Raw genomic sequence first — 19,014 nt, 5'->3', positions numbered from 1 at the left:
ATTTTACCATTTACGAACCATATGTACATAGATTCATAAATACATTTAAGATGGTGCCTTACAATTTGCTGGCTTAATTCACAGTTAATTTAGGGCATATTCGTTTATCTTCTATTACAATAATATTCCAATGCATAATAAGTTAAGATGTAAAATTTTACACTATTGGGTAGAAGATGGTTGAAGAGAAGGCTAAGACCTTAATAACCAGTGGCGTAAATTGGAAGAGGCTTATGTCCAACAGTAAAGAACTGTGGGCTGATGCTGATGATGATGAGTAATGGCTAGATATACTAGTCGGTTTTAAAGGTAAACATTACTAAACTTTTAATTTGCATGAAGGTATAGATGAATTAAAACATAAGTAGACTTCAGAAGGTTATAGTAATAGAAATGGCATACTTCATGTTAGCGTGTTAGTATAAAAACAAAACACCGAGCAACGTTCTAAGAAATAATATCCGTAACTAACTTAACAACTAGATATCGCATTGAACGTTATTGTATCGAATGAATGGTGTGTTAAAAGCCAAATCACAAATACAGAAATGGGAACTGATCTCTAGTTACTGGTAAAAAAAAGGTCAGACCGTTCGTCTCACTCTCGGTGGAATACGATAAATCATCCATTGTTATTACCTTCAAGAGAAAAAAAAATATCTCGATATCTCGATACACCAGTATCGTTGCGATAAATAAACATCGGAGCAACATCGATTATTGAAAGATTTATGTCTCGGTTCTGTCTGACGTATATAGTTCGAACATTATTCATATGAAGTTCCTATTGTGCGTATGAAGACGCGATAAAAACGGATAATGGAAGTGCGCCTTTATGTTTTATTATTTCCGTTCTTGTTTGTTGCTACAGGATTTTACTCTTTGAGTTGTTAGGTGTGATCTGTAATGTTTTTGTTGACTTTAATTTTTACTGAATACTGCAATTCAGGTTTTGGAACTTAGCGTTGTTAGAATAATCAAAACAAAGAATCCAAACCTTATTTTAACAACGTTTTTGGTTAGTTCGTCTTTTATATGTATTACATTTAATTAAGTTGAAACTTAATGTATAACTGTTAACACTGATGGATTTAGACTTGATTTCGCCCTAGGCCCTGTTTATCGCACCGCCCTTAGTGTTAGAATAAATTTTATTAATTTTGATCCAATTTTTCTTTTTAAAAAATTAGCTGGACTCATTTTCAAAGGAGACTCACTGTCTTTATTTTTATTCTTCTCTGAAATTTCGGCATTTAAAATTTTTGCCGCCCTTCAAATCATGCGGCTCTAGGCCCGGCTCTAGGCCCGGATCTAGGCGTGTATCCATCACTGACTGTTAAACTGAATATTTTATTATATGTTTATTTTTTGTATACGTAACGCGCGCTATATATCTAATTCCTACAATTTTAAATCTTTCAACGCCTCTCATCTTTCTCACTCTGTAACCGTCCACAGCTGGGCATAAGGTTCTTTTCAAGTAAGATTTTCTTGAATCATTACAAGTAACTTAGAACTCTACTGAATGTGCAATACGATACAATAAGACCTTTAAAGATTTAAAACACAAACATCGTGTTTTTAAATAGAATAGTCATTCCAAAGGACAAGTAAAGTATTAATAGCAGCAAACATTATAGCAGCAATTTAAACCCGAGACTTTTAACTTATAATTCCCACAGAAATTACGCTTATGACACTTATAATTCCCTCAGAACGATGAATGCTGCTAATGAATGGCGCCAAGCGTACAAAAAAAGCAAAAAATAAACAACGAACTAACAATAGACGCAAAACAAAGAGATTCCACCTCAAAGGAGACCGGAGTGAGAGAAATAAATGAAGGAAAAACTTCGGAAAATCGTCGAAAGTGAAAACACGTGACACTTAATTGTTATCTTTGAAGCCTTTTAATGAAAAGGACATTTGAGTCGACTATTATCAAAGCCGGCAATCTGACTTTTGGACAATGATTGGTAAATCAGAAAAACGAATTATCGACTTTGTATTCCAATGGCAGTCACAAAACTCTTCGGAACGACATCTTAGATAAATAACAGGTTAACTATTAACCTTTATTTAATGCAGGTTTTGAACCGTATTCTTTGAAGGAGACGATTATATTCAAATCAATCTGTATTGACATATCGATAATTTTTTTTTGTCCAAATGCACAGATTGCCACCTTTGATAATAGACGACTCATTTAGTGCAAAACACGTATTATAAAAAAGTATTACTATACTACAATACTAAAAAACCAGGTTTTATTTTACACATTCACAATAAATTACATAATAACTAAACAAAAAAAAAAGAAACTAGTATTTTTTAGAACCTGACGGTGACGGTATGGTGGCAGAAATCAAGAAGAACCTGAGGAGGGAATCGTCAACAAAAGTGACATTCAGTACCTATCTAAAGATCAGAAATAAATGCCACATCGAAATTCTAAAGTTAACATCTCAAAAATTTAAATGATAAATTCGCTTTCATTATTCATTCACAGAAAACGTGCAGTGCCAAATCCGACAAGTTGCATTAAAAATAAGGCAAATCAAAATGTAATTACGTTTCTCATACAGGAAAAGTAAAATCTCGTATAAAGCCCAAAACAAAAACAAGTGCCGGACTGCATGAAAAAAGAAGGAAAAACTTGCATGCGCATGGCAATTCACACCGGTTGACTAATGGTCGAAATGTGAAGCTACGATCATAGTAGCTTCCATTTAAAATTGCTTTGAACCGATAACTGCATTTTAAGGGACAGTTTCTGCTTCAGACATCATTTACACTGTCGCGAACGACATCTTAAATTTATGACTATTTTTTTTATTTTTTATTTATTGCCCTTGTAGATAGACGAGCATATGGCCCACTTTATGGTGAGTGGTTACCGTCGCCCATGGACTTCAGCAATGCCAGGGACAGAGCCAAGCCACTGCCTACCGAGCCAAGTCGCTGCCTACCGAGCCAAGCTGCTGCTTACCGGATTAAAACTATTTTTACGGTCATTACGATCGTCCGTGACCAGGAAATCTGCAAAGTATTCCAAAAACATGGCTGGTAAATTACTTTTCCTACCTAGCTGTTGGTAGCCTAAGGGGCTATTCTACCTTCGCGCGAACGGCGAGCTCACGGGCTCAACCTGAGAGAATATGCTAACACTAGCCCTAGCAAGAGCAGTCCTTCACGGAATCTACCATCGTATCGGAATTGTGACTCACTGAGAAGATCCGTCGAAAAACTCAATGAGCTGTGTCTATGGGTTAGACAAATTACTAAAATCCGACTCTCGGCCGAATGAAAAAAGCATTATTTAAACGACATCTGTATTTGTAATTTGGTGAATGGGCTTATCGGTGTTTGACTAATATTCTATACCAGTAAGACTGTGTTGTCAACATATCGATACTTCAAGAACCAGTCGTTTAACAAGCAGCGACTGTTTTCTACAATACAGTCTCGTATTTTTTACGTACGCTTTTTTCGGACACGTTCCACGACGAGATCACATGTACGTAGACCGTCTCATCGTCCTCGGAAGGGTGGACGTCACAAAACCGCGCGAGAAGTCTTCAATGTGGTGAACCGACCAAATCAGGACTAAAATTTATACGTTCTTTTTGTGCGGTACTATGTGCCTGCTATATGCAAGCACAGTTGCATATTAAATAAATAAAAACTTATTAAATTCAAAAAGCTTACATCGATATAAAGCTGGCGATTGTTGAAGTGGATATTGAAAATTTCAATTAGAATTGTACCATGTTAATTAATAGTTCGAACAAGTTTTCGAAAATTGTTTTACGGAAAAACTTTTGATTGCTTAACTGTATTATTATCCTTGGGCAAGGCAAAAAATCGAATCAAATTTTAATTGGCCTCAGAGAACGCTATTTATAAACATTACAATCACACGCAGTAATTGATCTCTTGTTTTTTTTTTTCAATTTTTTTTCCTGTGCACGTTATTTGCGATACAGTTCAATACGCGGATCAATCGCTTTTTCATGGCCCTCGGGAATTTCGAACACTGGGTTGTTAATAGCATACATTAATATGAATCGCTCCCGCCCCCGCCTGTGCAATATGTTCCCTGTTTGTTATATGGAGCAAATGAATGAATTTTCCTGGGAACTTTGTCTCTGTTGGCAACGTTTGTAATATTAAAAATGCACGGTCTTTGATAATTACATTAATATTTTCGTATACTACAGTCATTACGTAATTAAGTTAAAGTACGTAACTCCGTTAATGTTTTAAATAACTTTTTTTACACGTTTTGCCACCGCAAGGGCATCACAAATCGTGACTACATATTGACAGTGCAAGTGTTTGTCAAATTATTAATTGGTACCTAATTAAAATCTGGAGGTGAACAAGAAATATTTTCGCTGTTTGTGGTCCTAAAAACTTTATTGTTGTTGTCAACAAAACTAATACGAAAACCAAAGCCGTGTATTTAGGTATTGTTTGTTCAAAAGCATATCATGATGGCATGAAGGATAAGAGGGCCGGTGTACTCATATCCAGCGATACGACTATAGCCGTGTTGACATCTCGCAAGCAGTAGAAACGTACTTAACACATTTTTACGAACGATTCCCTAAAAAAAATTTTATTGCTTAAGGAGATGGACGATCTCACAGTCCACCTGGTGTTAAGTGGTTACTGGAGCCAATAGACATCTACAACGTAAATGCACCACCTACCTTGCGATATAAGTTCTAAGGTCTCAAGTATAGTTACAATGGCTGCCCCACCCTTCAAACCGAAACACATTACTGCTTCACGGCAGAAATAGGCAGGGTGGTGGTACCTACCCGTGCTGACTCACAAGAGGTCCTAACCACCATTGAAAAATCTGTGCATCTGTGCATTAATAAAAGCCACATTGATCTGCTCATGCCACATTGATCCACACTGAGGCACTTTTTGGCTTCCCACTACTCTACCCCATCCAATGACGTGCAGGTGGTCGTTAGTATTGCGACCATTAGAACCGTCACCAAGAATAAGCGTGGGTCGGAGAGAGAAGCATTCTGTCACCTAGTTCCCAACAAACTCGCGTTCAAAGCATAGTGACAAGGATAGCCAACTTAATGGCAGAAGAGCCGTCATTAAACACAACTGAAACTTCGTAACGCCGTCCTCAAGCTGGCGACATTCAACTTTTTTTTAAGTCTACGTAAGTTTCGCTACCCGTTTAACAGCAATTAGATCAGAAGCGCTTTTCCTATCTCCACCAATAACGATAAGTCTAGTCGATTTCATTTTTCCCTTCAAGAATTCATTTCCTTTTATTTCGTTCAAGAAACACGCCCAAAAATATATAGAATTTTTACTCTGCGCAGTTGACGTGATAAACAATTTTCAATACATACGAAATGGCATACAGGACGTGAATAGAGATCGTTGGCGTTTAATGGTCCCAAAGGAAGAGTCTATTAGTTCCATACCATTCGAAGATTTATAGCTCTATCTTCGATCTTATATGAGAGTATGAAATATGGTATTTTAACGTGCCTGATCTTGGATTATGATCCAATGACTCCCTGCAAATGTGAAGTTAAGAGACAGTTCCACGGTTTGATCTAGTGTACTCTAGTTCGCATCGCAGTTTTTTTTGGCTTTCGAAAACTATAAAAACCTCGTAAACTGTTTAGCATTCGAAAAAATCGGATTGGCAAATTGCGAAAATCAGACCGAGACTAAACCTTAAAAACTGTAATTTTATAAGATCAGAGTTCAAAATTGTTTTTCACTACTTAAGCCGTTTCGGTACTGTCGAGATTTTTGCTAAAACAATGTAAAGGCAGCCCCGTCTGGAAAACCGCAAGGTGGAAATTCACTTCATTAGGTTTATGGGAGAATTCGGTGCACTCCACACGGGAGAGGTAGTTTTATGAGGCATAAAAGGAGCTTGCATCTCCGAGTTAATGCAGTTCCCGCATGATCCTAGGGAATATTGTTGTTACACAGACAGCGTTAATGCGCCGACGGCACTGATGCTGAAAGTTTTACGGTTTTGGAATTTTGCTGTTCAAATAATGATATTTAAGTGTAGCGTAGAACGAAGGTATGTTCTTTCAACGACCGGATGTTCTCTCGGTAGATCGACACTGCGATATTGTTGTTTGGATCATGTATGTACATATCGTCTAAAACTGTATAATCTCAAAACTTACTAATTTTACAGGTAAGTGTTTTAAAGGCTTATCATGTTATATTTTTAATGTTAATCATATTTACGACATTTATTTTTTAGTTTTTACCAGTTACATTATCTGTCTTTTAAAGTAAGATAAAATTATTTATTAATTTTGTTAATAGTAGACAAAATATAGGTAGACAAAAAAAAATTAACTACGCTCTTTTGACAGTATTTATGAGAAAAATACTGGTGATACCAAATGATTCCGCATATTAATTCAATTTCGAATATTTTTGGAAATTGTACACTTTTAATGCGAAAAAGCGATCTGTCTTTTAAAGTAAGATAAAATTATGTATTAATTTTGTTAATAGTAGTCAAAACACAGGTAAACTAAAAAAAAAATTAAAACTAAACTACGCTCTTTTGACAGTATTTGTGAGAAAAAGACTCGTGATACCAAATGATTCCGCATATTAATTCAATTTCGAATATTTTTGAAAATTGTACACTTTTAATGCGGAAAGACGATATAAATCGACAGGTGCAAGGAATAACATTGCACCTCAAAATATTCTAAATGTGATTTACAATTTTATTCCTTGCATGTGTCGATGTGCAGTCTTGTAAAAGTTATCAGCGCGATTCAGGCTTTCTCAAATTACTTATATTCTACTACAGCTACCGTTACACGGGTTATTTACATTTTACTAAAGTACAACAAAGAAAAAAAAACGAATTTGCCCTAAAACTAACGTATTTTGTTACATAGTAAGTTGATTGTGGTTTTGCTATTCGTTAGGTACTTTTTCTGTTGAAAAGAACATTCTTTTCCTCATACGTTCATAATAATTTTTGTAGTGATAACGCATTGTGATTTCTTCAATAGGTTGTCAATGCTCTTATAAATACTTAATAATTACAGACTTAAAATTATTCTTACGTTATAAAATTACAATCTTGTGTTTAAAAATTAAATAATAATATATTAAAACTGAACTGACGAAGTAAACTTGCATTAAAGATTTTGCTTACATATATATTATATTATCCTACTGAGGATCAGCGTAAAGCTGACCTTGATTACAAACGCGACCAGTTGAAGACCCGCCCACCTGCTGCCATAACCTATAATTATGAGAACGGCGTGCTTACGTGCCCTCAATGCGCAAGGAGTTTTGTCGCGAAGACAGGCTATATAAGCCATCTTCGAGCGCACGAGCGCCAAATCGACGGATAGGAGTCAAAGTGGTCGCCATGGCCGAAATCGGTCGGATGAATCATCATTATCCTACTAATATTATAAACGCGAAAGTTTGTAAGAGTGTATGAATGTATGTTTGTTACTCACAGATAACCCTGGGGGATAACATTGGGGGTTATCTGTGTTGTTACTCTTTCACGCAAAAAGTACTGGATGGATTTTGATGAAACTTTACAATTATATAACTGACACATCAGAATAACATATAGGCTTTAATTTATAAAGATATAGTGTGAATTATCCAAACTATAACGGATAAGTGTCAAATATGTATGAAATATTTTGTAGTCGTCGTGGCCTAAAGGATAAGACGTCCGGTGCATTCGTGTTGAAGCGATGCAACGGTGTTCGAATCCCGCAGGCGGGTACCAATTTTTCTAATGAAATACGTACTCAACAAATGTACACGATTGACTTCCACGGTGAAGGAATAACATCGTGTAATAAAAATCAAACCCGCAAAATTATAATTTGCGTAATTACTGGTGGCAGGACCACTTGTGAGTCCGCGCGGATAGGTACCACCGCCCTGCCTATTTCTACCGTGAAGCAGTAATGCGTTTCGGTTTTAAGGGTGGGGCAGCCGTTGTAATTATACTGAGACTTCAGAACTTGTATCTCAAGGTGGGTGGCGCGTCTACGTTGTAGATGTCTATGGGCTCCAGTAACCACTTAACACCAGGTGGGCTGTGAGCTCGTCCACACGCAATAAAAAATAATAAAAAAACCGCCATCTTATTTTCATAAACAATAATAAATTCAATGTTCCCGAAGCGAAGCGGGGTCGGGTCGCTAGTGTAACATATAAGTAATATGTAATTTTGTCTCATTTTAAAACAGGTAAAAATGCGAGTGAGCCTTCGATTACTTTTCTAAAAGAAAAATACCGACTTCTTTATTTTTTTTAGTGTGAATCGCGTATTTTTACGTAATAAACGTAAATAAATCAAAGCGAACCCGATATTTTACGAGTCCTCATAAAAAGGTTCCGAAACGAAAAATGTGGATCTCTAGTATTCTACAGGCATCTTCAACTATAAGGACTTATGTGGTCATAACAAAAACGTACTACGTACGCATATGGTGTTCTGTGACACACGATGGCGAAGGTCGTCAAGAAAATAAAAGCATTAGTTCGATCTTAGTTTTGTTTTCGTATTAGCTAATTTTAATATAATCTAGTGGTCCCGCAGTAGTCGAAATTCGACTATAATTAATTGAAATTATAAGTTAGAACATTATTATGGTTATATTGTCAATACTTCTATAATCACAGATTTCGCCAAGAATATAGACAAATAATATTAAAGATAAACAATATTAACCTATTTTCAATTTGACTACAGACTTTAAGCATTAGGTAACTAAAGTTTGACAATAAACAAAGATTATTTATACATATGTGTGTGTGTCAAATACATGGCAGTGTGTGTAATGTTTTCTTTATTGATTTAATGTATCTTTTATGCATTATTTTAAAAAAATATTATCATTGTGCACTTCTTCTCTATATTCTCTATAAGTGTGGGAAATTTCATACTCCTCCGTCCGCGCAATTTTCGTAAAAAGGGATACACACTTTTTGCTTCACGTATTAATATATAGATATGTAATTCAGAATTGTTGGAATATTTGAGGCTCGAACTCGGTAGAATAATTGTGATTTTGCTCAACTGCTTTATCGAGTCACGAATGTAATATGAATATAAAAAAATGTAATAGTATAAAGTATTATTAGATTAGATTTAAATGGGATTATTTTTTCTGCAAATAAGATATTTCATCTCGACGCATTATGAATACGTGAATAAATAAAAATACGAGTTCGAAATATTTTGTTATGGCAATAATTGGGAACGTGGAACACGCTTTTAAAAACGATGTTCATTAATCCTCTCGATTTTCGCCAACCGTGTTTCATCAGAGTTTCTATAAATATAAAATAATACGGCTTAAAATTGAGAATTAATCCATACCATCAAAACACAGACTACTACAGGTCTAAATGCGTTAAGGCCAGACGTGACGTACATTTTAACTGCAGCGCAATTTTATGACAACGAAAAATGCTAACCAACATTTAGGGCCGTATGTAGCATTGTCCATAAACCTCAGTGACACACTCACAGTCCATGAATACTCCACGAGAGCGGCATAAAGCCCCAACAAGATTTCCTTCTTACCATAAACAATATAACTCGAGAATACCTTCCTAGACTGCGGTGATACTTTGAAAATTGTTATCTATTTAAGGTTCTTCTAAATAAATATTAAAACAAACTAGAGGCTTTTCAAGAATTTCAAGGATTTGAATATTTGATTGTACAAAGTGAGGTTATTTTTAGGAAATTTGAGACAGACACGTACGTAATTATTGGTTTTGAGCTTGATGACTCCTGTCCCATGTCAAATAAGGGGGAGGTACATCATATAAAATACATAGAGAAGTCTATGTGTGTATGTATGTTCCCTATAGATTCCGAAATGGCTGGACGGTATTTCGGTGTAATTTTCAGATTGGCCTAAAGGATGTGTTCCTGTAAATTTTAAAAGTGAAAATTAAAATCAAATTTCGATCAGAAAGCGGGCTTAATTTAATCTTAATAAATAAATACTAAAAACTACTAGGCTAACTATGGCAGAAATGGTACTATGTAATTGCTAAATAGCCGGATTATATGACGTAGCAGTGAAAGAAGCTAACTATGGCAGAAATGGTACTAATTGCTAAATAGCCGGATTATATGACGTAGCAGTGAAAGAAGCTAACTATGGCAGAAATGGTACTAATTGCTAAATAGCCGGATTATATGACGTTACATGTAAAAGAACAAGGTGTTTGAACAACAGCAAGGTGTTTTACGGAAATCAACGATTTTGTGTCGTCGGCCTATGGTTATAATGTAGTTTTTGTTTTAATGACAAAACGAAGTCGCAAAGCGTTGTGTAAGCGCCTTCAGAACTTTGCTCAGTAAAATAAAACACATTAAACGTTAAAATAAATGATAATGTCAGTTTATACGATTGAATACATCTCAAACATAAAACGCCAAATTTGAGCCTTAACGATATTGGTACTTAGTTCTTATTTGAATGAAAGGATACAGTTCTCGAAGCGTTACACACATTCGATGTAGCTTATATAACCATTATCTTGTTTAACCAGTAGCTGGAGTTACACCATCGATTACAATTTCATCTATTCTGTTTGGAACTTTGCAATGTATTACATTCTATATCGCTACAGGTCTAAACAATGTGGACGATATTTTATCTTGCGAATAAAAATATCCATTTTGTTTTGTTCCTCAAGTTATATTAATAATAAACGAGGATATAGGTATTCTGTATTTGGTGCGATTTGTAAGAATTTATAACCTAAAAGAACATTAATATTTTTGGACATGTTTGTATTTCGAACATCACGTATTCATCAAGCATTTATTTGGATAGCTTAATTATTGATGAATAAACAAATACTTAAAAGGAATATAACATTTGTTCAATAACAAGAAGTGTTTGAATCATTCGATTATCAGAAATAAATAGCAGTATATAAAACATTAACTGAAAAAAAAATGCGTATCTTTATACATTCAAACTGCTTATACGAAAAACTGTACCGGGTAACAAAGCGACAAAAACCGGATAATGCGCTTTTAAACCGGGCAAACTCGCACGACAGCTATTTTACAGCGCGCAAGACGCGAAAGTATCACTTTCCCGCGCCAACATTTACATAATTACATTATGTTATGAATGTGCCGACGTTCACCGCAGTACATTACATCCTCCGTAAGCCACCTGATGCCTTAGGTGTTTACTTTCGCTACGTGACGCCGGAGAATCTAATTATAACCGGGAAAAACGTGTGGGAACCATAAATCATATTTCATCATTTTCCTGAGAAAGGGGCTTCCATCATTTACGCTCCATGAGGAGGAATTAGCTCAACGGACGATCTTACGGAACTGTTTCATTGATTACGTTGGCAATTTCAGATTTCAATAACCTGAGGTAATTTTTGTTTTCCTTTAACTAAGTAAGAGTTTTGTGTTTTCACTCTACACATTCGTACTACACGGACACCCTTTTCAAAATGTTTTCGCAATCTCATTAAATCTAGACGTAAGGAAGTTAGTTATAAGTGCATAAATATAATAATTTATGGTTATAAATATAATTTCATGCTAGACAGAGAACCCAATATTGGGCAATGCTAATTTTGTAAAATAGCACTTTGCCGGATAGAGACAGAGAAATCGCTCGAAATTTCCGCGTTTAAATGATGTATAGACTCTCTATAAACTCTTTATAGACTCATTTAAACTAATTATTTTTTGAAAACCAGTATAGGTACAAATACTTAATAAGTACAAGTACACGGTAATGTGTTTAATGTCATTAAATATTTTCGTTTTGATTAAAATAAAGTCAACAACCCGGGCGGTAGGCAGCAAGCAGCTTGGCTCTGCCCCTGGCATTGTTGAAGTCCATGGGTGACGGTAACCACTCACCCTTAGGTGGGCCGTATGCTCTTTAAGCTGATGGTCTAGAGAGACTATGTCAGCGTCACGGGGCTAGTAGGTGAGCTCACGAAGCTCAAACCTGACGATTTTGCTAACACAAGCCCTAGTAAGAGCCGTGCTTCGCAGAATCTACCACCAGATCGGAAACACGACCAACCGAGAAGATTCGACGAGAAACTCAGTGGGTTGCCGTATGCTCGTCTTCCTAGAAGGCAATTAAAACAAACCAAAGCTGCTATTTAAGTCCGTTGTCTTTTAAAAAACGGGAATGGAAGTTTCGGCATTGTCGGGAGCATTTACAAAAAATAAAGGCAATTTAGGTCAAGAGAAATATAATTCTCTAATATTAATATTATAGTACTGTAAACCGTTTTAACAATACTAGAGGTCCCGCAGTAGTCGAAATTCGACTATAATTAATTGGAATTGTAAGTTTGTACACTACTATGATTGTATTTTATACTTCTATAATCACAAATTTCGCCAAGACCACACTATAAAAAATATTAACAAAGACAAACAATATTTAATCTATTCTCAATTTTACAACAGACGTCAAGAACAAAAGTTTAACAATAAATAGTATGCATGCGTGTGTGCGTCAAATACATGGTATGTAGTGTGTGTAATGTTTTCTTTATTGATTTAATGTATCTTTTATGCATTATTTAAAAAAAATATTAGCATTGTGCACCTTCTTCTCTATATTCTCTATAAGTGTGGAAAATTTCATACCCCTCCGTCCGTGCAATTTTCGTAAAAAGGGATACAAAGTTTTTGCTTCACGTATTAATATATAGATACAATATTAGGCCTCATTATAATGAATACCCAATGTTCGACAGTAAACGGTTTACCGGAGTACCGGGCGGTCAAAAACAAAAGTGCGCGGGCCAAAGTCTTCTCTTATTAATATTCAACGGGCGGCGACCTCGTCTAATGAAATTACCACAACAAAGCACTCCCAGCCGACGCCAAGCGCTGGATTGTTGTGCAAATATAAACATCGAATCTGACGATAACGGCGTGGTCATACAAATAGGAGCAAAAAAATAAATTTAGAACGCCGAATTGACCTGTAGCTGTATTCGTGTGACTTACTGTTCCCGATCGCGTTCGTTGTGTTAATGCGATCAACAGACAATAGATTTTACTGGTGCTAGGACCTCTTGTGATTCCGCGCGGGTAGGTACCACCGCCCTGCCTATTTCCGCCGTGAAGCAGTAATGCGTTTCGGTTCGAAGGGTGGGGTAGCCGTTGTAACTATACTGAGATCTTAGAACTTATATCTCAAGGTGGGTGGCGCATTTACGTTGTAGATGTCTATGGGCTCCAGTAACCACTTAACACCAGGTGGGCTGTAAGCTCGTCCACCCATCCAAGCAATAAAAAAAAAACTACCTAACTTAATACGAATACTTATATACAAAAAGAACTTTGACATAGGCAAAAGGGATTGTTTGATTTTCTTTTAAATTAGTCATACTACATTGAATACTTCAATTTCCAATAACCGTTTAAAAAGAAAATACTAACTAGAATCAGAATCAAATGAAATGTAGGCAATGAGTCGAAACGAAATGGTTTATTTAAAAAAAGAAAAGAAAAAAAGAATAACAGTTTTATTTCCGAAAACGTCCGAAACGTTTTATATTTAAAAAAAAAAAAACGTTACCCGAGACTCGTGAAGCTTCTCGTTTCCGTAAACAAAGCCTTTCAATACGCAAATTGAAAGAATAAACGATTTGAGACAATAGATTTCATCACGAGAAGGTTACACAGTCAATTTAAGGGACATACCTCGGAGGCGCACGCCGACTACAGGAAATATAACAGAGTCCCGACTTAAAAAAAAGGGTGCGTGTACTTATGTACGCGCGTAAGAAGTTATACTTTATTTTTATTAAATTAATTTCTTTTTTTTTTATTAAAATTTTAATCAATTTGAAAAAAAATCGATTAAACAACATCCTCAAACACGCATATTGGACATCCCTTTTCTTGACATCGTATAAATTCGGTAATTCTCGGTACGGTTCGGAAAGTTCACCTGCGGCTATATTCAGACTCGCCAAGTTACGTCGGTCGTATTGTAATGAGAGATTTAGTGGGCAACTTCATTTCTGTTAATTCTGTGTCACGCGCATCGTAAAATTTTACTCTCATCAATTTTTCATAACGCGCCTAAAGAAGTATCTATATATGTTATACGTGAAGCAAAAACTTTGTATCCCTTTTTACGAAAATTGCGCTGACGGAGGAATATGAAACTTTCCACACTTATAGAGAATATAGTGAAGAAGTGCACAATGCTAATATTGTTTTTAAATAATGCGTAAAATATACATTAAATCAATAAAGAAAACATTACACACACTACATACCATGTATTTGACGCTCACACGCATGCATACTATTTATTGTCAAACTTTTGTTCTTGACGTCTGTTGTCAAATTGAGAATGGATTAAATATTGTTTGGCTTTGTTAATATTTTTTATAGTGTAGTCTTGGCGAAATTTGTGATTATAGAAGTATAAAATACAATCATCATAGTGTACAAACTTACAGTTCCAATTAATTATAGTCGAATTTCGACTACTGCGGGACCTCTAGTAACTTCAAAACCACCGAGTCAGGTATTGTGAACACGAAAACATCTTCGATCAACTATAAAAACAAAGTATCGTAGTAAAAGCGGATCGGATTCGTATCACGCGCAATTTTAATTCGAGTAAGTAAATTAAAATGCGGCCGACCGGTATCCCATCTGAATACAAATGGTTTATTGAATCTGACGGTCTCCCTCTAACTCATTAGGCAGCGCTGCGCTACGCTTTCTCAAGTTATTTATAGGCCGTTCTTTTATTTATAGCGAATCGAAAAGAGTTAATTTGATTGTGTTTTGTTAAAAAAATTTATTAGGAAGCATCTTTTTTTCCGCATTTCTTATAATTGAAATACTTTGTGTTAACATTTTCCTTTTAAAACGATACATCTTCATCGATATGAAATGGGCCAGTAGAATCCGGTATATGTACATCGAGGACAGGTAAACGAATATTTACAAGGAGGATATTTACAAAATTGAATTTGAAGTTAAAAATCTATATAAAACTCGAGACTTGCAACTCGTCTTCTTTAAGCTCCTTATAAGTTACGTCACTAGTCAGTTCTGTCTTCTGTGTCTGACTCATTAATTCACGCCTCTCATTCACTTAATAATGTTCCACAGTGTTTTTGTTTTGTTTAAACTTGTAACAATGGTGTCCTATTTACAGTTTCCTATATGTGACGATGTATAAGTGTAGGAATATTTTTTTATTTATTTTTTATTGCTTAGATGGGTGGACGAGCTCACAGCCCACCTGGTGTTTAGTGGTTACTGGAGCCCATAGACATCTACAACGTAAATGCGCCACCCACCTTGAGATACAAGTTCTAAGGTCTCAAGTATAGTTACAACGGCTGCCCCACCCTTCAAACCGAAACGCAATAGGCAGGGTGGTGGTACCCACCCGCGCGGACTCACAAGAGGTCCTACCACCAGTAATTACGCAAATTATAATTTTGCGGGTTTCATTTTTATTACACGATGTTATTCCTTCACCGTGGAAGTCAACCGTGAACATTTGTTGAGTACGTATTTCATTAGAAAAATTGGTACCCGCCTGCGGGATTCGAACACCGGTGCATCGCTTCAACACGAATGCACCGGACGTCTTATCCGTTAGGACACGACGACCACAAATATGTATCAAAATCATTAAAAGTTTTTAGAGTCGAGATTTGGAAAGAGTCTGGAGAACACTTACTATGTGTTATTTTATCTACTTTCATTTGACCCTATTTAATAATAATCAATTTTATTTCCTTTCGTCCCAATTCGCTTTTTGTATATAAGGCATAGTTTTGGTTTTTCGGTTCAAATATTAAGCTGTACTTATTTAACAACGTTCTTACAAAAAAAAGTCTAATATGGAATACAAGCTTCAGCTGTTTCTCCTTCGATCTGGCTATAATACCTTTAATAACACCATAAGTGCTTACATCATACATGATCCGGTACAATGCTGCGAGTCCTCCTTATCGACATTGCGTATTAAATATTCAGTGCGATACAAACAATGTTAAGGCGAAGTTTCCGTTCATTCTTCGCATACGATTATATGTTATAAGCAGTTTGTTCCAGTATAAGTAGTAAGATAAGTATAAGCAGTTGTTTCCGCTGTTGTTCTATTTATGATCAGATATAAGAACTGATAAGCATTTTCCGTCCTTGTTATTAGAAAGGTCTGTGTTATATAATATACGTATATATAATACGTAATGTTTGAAAAAGATTAGGCTACAATTTTGTATTCTTCGCTTATTCTTTTGTTGATTTTTGAATTTATACTTCTTTAGGCGCGTTATGAAAAATTGATGAGAGTGAAATTTTACGATGCGCGCGCACCGTGACACAAAATTAACAGAATTAAGTTGCCCACTAAATCGCTCATTACAATACGACCGACGTAACTTGGCGAGTCTGAATATGCAGGTGAACTTTCCGAACCGTACCGAGAATTAACGAATTTATACGATGTCAAGAAAAGGGATGTCCAATATGCGTGTTTGAGGATGTTGTTTAATCGATTTTTTTCAAATTGATTAAAATATAAAAAAAAAAATTAATAAAAATAAAGTATAACTTCTTACGCGCGTACATAAGTACACGCACCCTTTTTTTTAATTCGATACTTAGTTTGGCACACAGCCGTCGGTAACGGCTCGGATATGTCCCGACATTTCTGTTATTTATAAACGTATTGTGAACGCTTTGAGCATCTACCTTCTAAGTACAAAAAGACACAATGTGAATGCCGCAACAACTCCTCTCTCTGTCACTGTCACTGACCGGATGTGTTTAATGGCCGGCGTACACATAATAAGGACGCGTTCGATCATTTTTAGCCAGTTGATCTAAGTAAGATTGTAAGTAAGTAAGATTGGTCTAAGAGGAGTTTAGAAAATACTTAAACAAAATTGCGTCATAAATTTTACAGACAAGAAAGTATATATTAGTGGCCATTGGTACTGTTCCGCAAGCCTTTTTCTAATGGTCTTTTAGAGAAAATTTGAACACAATTCAGATTTCGACAACTAATGTCGTTATTTTCGCCATGTTACGAGACGTTCACTTGTGACGCTATAGTATCCTCGTATTCCCATTAATGGCATTAACATAACCCATGCTTTTCATTCACAATAATGCGGTCATCAAGCATTAATTGCTTCGAAATAAAACAGCGGTAGGTCTTTCGTCACCTGGCAACATTGCGCGGTCGAGTTATGTCAAATAATGACGCATTGTCACGTGATCGCATTATTTACGTCCTAGTCGTGTGTGCGTGTCGCGAATGTAAGTAAACGTAGGTATACACACAGGTACAATCTTTTAATATACGTACTTTGGTAATCTTTTTTTGGACGAAATTTGATCATTTAAAGTCGCGTTTTTGACTAACCTGTGTGTTTGTAACAGTACGTTTGTTCATAATTATAGTTTGTAATTTAGTTTTTTGCTGGAAACTATTAATTTACACAATGAATAGAATCGATGGTATAGATTCAAGGATAAGCGAAACAAGATATTCTAGCACGTGTTTTGCAAATCAAAAATTATAATAAATCAATGTGCAGTGACAGCTTCGCGACCTTAAAGGTTCGCCTTTTCAATTCCCTTGCCCCATGTTTGACACGAAGCTGGCGAGTAAAATACACGGCATTCAGTTTACGATCATCATAAAATTGACAACGTTTTACTACTTTTTATTTGCGTAGATACGCAAACGAGCGCACGCAGGTGCCCATAGGCATCACAACGTGAAATCCGCCAAAGGATCCTTTACGAGTTCCTTAGTAGCATATCTGGCCGTGGGTATTCAACGCAGAAGTTTAAAAGTCTTGGCCTAAAGGATTTTTTTTTTATTGCTTAGATGGGTGGACGAGCTCACATCCCACCTGGTGCTAAGTGGTTACTGGAGCCCATAGACATCAACAACGTAAATGCGCCACCCACCTTGAGATATAAGTTCTAAGGTCTCAAGTATAGCTACAACGGCTGCCTCACCTTTCAAACCGAAACACATTACTGCTTCACGGCAGAAATAGGAAGGGTGGTTGTACCCACCCGCGCGTACTTACAAGAGCTCCTGCTACCAGTAAAAAGGATGTGATCCTCTATAGCAATACAAATGTGTATGACTTTAAATAGATAGATTTTTTTACAAACATTGTCCTTATCCAACTACGGGTATATGGGGTTGGCGAAGAATGTCCTCTTTTTTACCTCATATTTGGACTCATACACTTCCCTCGTATGTCCTCTTTCCCAAAGTCCATCAAAGTATTTCTAGGAAGTTCTCTCCTCACATCACTGTCTACTTTCATATTAATATTGTGGTCACACATAACATTTGTGGTCGTCGTGGCCTAACGGATAAGACGTCCGGTGCATTCGTGTTGAAGCGATGCACCGGTGTTCGAAACCCGCAGGCGGGTACCAATTTTTCTAATGAAATACGTACTCAACAAATGTTCACGATTGACTTCCACGGTGAAGGAATAACATCGTGTAATAAAAATGAAACCCGCAAAATTATAATTTGCGTAATTACTGGTGGTAGGACCTCTTGTGAGTCCGCACGGGTAGGTACCACCGCCCCGCCTATTTCTGCCGTGAAGCAGTAATGCGTTTCGGTTTGAAGGGTGGGGCAGCCGTTGTGACTATACTGAGACCTTAGAACTATATCTCAAGGTGTGTGGCGCATTTACGTTGTAGATGTCTATGAGCTCCAGTAACCACTTAACATCAGGTGGGCTGTGAGCTCGTCCACACAGCTAAGCAATAAAAAAAAAATATATATGAAAAAACAACATCATGTAAGATAAACCTAGAAAAACTTACAAATTAATCTAATTACTAATGGTGGAGCATACTGTGAACCCGAACGGTTAGGTATAACTGTATCGTTTTGCAGACGGAACAGCTGTAGTTCAATTCAATACAATACAATGAAC

General features: G+C 36.2%; 1 protein-coding gene across 6 annotated transcripts in view; it reads right to left on the bottom strand.

The window, feature by feature from the left end:
• The window catches only part of LOC114241396 (tyrosine-protein phosphatase Lar), a 437,676-nt gene that overhangs the window by 114,609 nt on the left and 304,053 nt on the right, over window positions 1-19,014 (bottom strand). The gene's annotated exons all lie outside the window — the stretch shown is intronic.

This window comes from Bombyx mandarina, chromosome 11 (assembly GCF_030267445.1).
Source record: "Bombyx mandarina strain Sakado chromosome 11, ASM3026744v2".
NCBI classification, from domain to species: Eukaryota; Metazoa; Arthropoda; class Insecta; order Lepidoptera; family Bombycidae; genus Bombyx; species Bombyx mandarina.
The sequence above is the reverse complement of the archived record's forward strand: the minus strand, read 5'-3'. Positions and strand labels throughout refer to the sequence as shown.